This window comes from Triticum dicoccoides, chromosome 3A (assembly GCF_002162155.2).
Source record: "Triticum dicoccoides isolate Atlit2015 ecotype Zavitan chromosome 3A, WEW_v2.0, whole genome shotgun sequence".
Lineage (NCBI taxonomy): Eukaryota > Viridiplantae > Streptophyta > Magnoliopsida > Poales > Poaceae > Triticum > Triticum dicoccoides.
In genome coordinates, this window is record NC_041384.1 from 688,735,083 (window position 1) to 688,736,427 (window position 1,345).

Below are 1,345 nucleotides of genomic sequence, written 5' to 3' on the forward strand. Positions count from 1 at the left end.
TGAGCAACCTAAGATCAACTTTCATAATCCTGAGACTTTGTTTCCTGAAATTGGTAAGGGGACTGTTTGCCTTATACCACAACTGAATGACACAAATCAGACAGAGAAAGGGGCAGATGAGCTGCAAAGTGCTCTCTCTTTGGTCGTTGATTCTGAACTAGCACCAATTCCACAGTTTGCTGCACCAACAGATGCTCCTCAGTTGCCCTTGAAGAGACAATTCTGCAAAAGGATGCTCAGATTATTGCAGATGAAGTAGGACAATTTACTTCAGACACTACTGTCCAAACAGATATCAACACTCTCCTAGACCCAGTTCTAACAGATCTACTGCCAATGCAAGTCACTAATGCTGATGCAGAAAATGAGGTTCTCAACAACACTATGCAGAATTCAGGTACCTCATCAGATGAGCCACCACCTGGTTTTCCTGTTCCTCTTTTCAAGAACAACATAACTGTGGGTGCTGTTCACTTGCCAGATGTGGCAGATCTTGTTATTCAGGCCAAGATAGCTGGCAGCAAGGAGATCGTGGGAGTGGAAGGCATTGCCCTATGGCAGAAACATTTTGCCCCAACAGAAGCTACTGACAATACAATCCAGGTATCAGAGGAATGGGCTGACTTCATCACTTTAGCATTGTTAACACCTGATAATTTTGAAAGGGCTAAAGCTTTGCTCTCCTCTCAGTTATGGCATTATATTTTAGAAGGGGCAAATAAGTCACAATGCAGACCTTTTGTTATGCCTGTCGCCTGTCTTTCTCAGCATGCTCCCAATTGCAAAATGCAGGAGATGGAACAAGAAGCTTCTTCTGTAACAGCTTTCTCCACACCCCAGAGCAAACCTGCTGTAGCACCAAAACCAATTCTGCCTTCCACCACAACAACCGTCTATGTTTCCAAGAAAAGGAAGGAGAAAGCACATCTGGTTGATACAGAGGTAAGAAGGAGTGATAGGTTACAATTACTCAATAATGGTTTCAGAAAACAGACTTGCCAGACCAAAAATTGCTTACCCTGTAATACTGTTCCTCCAAATATTACTCCTAAGGTGGTTAAAAATCTTTCCGTCTCCTTCTGCAAGGCTGCTGCTCAGGATTGTTCAGAAGAGATGTTGCAGCAACCAAAGAAGAAGAAAGAGGGGAAAGATGGTAATGCTTCTACTACTGGACTGCAGAAGAAGAAAGTTGGGGCAAAACCTTGAGAGACTACACTTTTCATAAGATAGTTAATTTACAGTGCTTTGCAGCTTAGACATCTTTGCTTAATGTACGAAATGAACTCAGTGTGCTTGCTAACTCCTATCAGTTTAATGTCTAGTTTGCGCTCGAAACTCTTTGCCT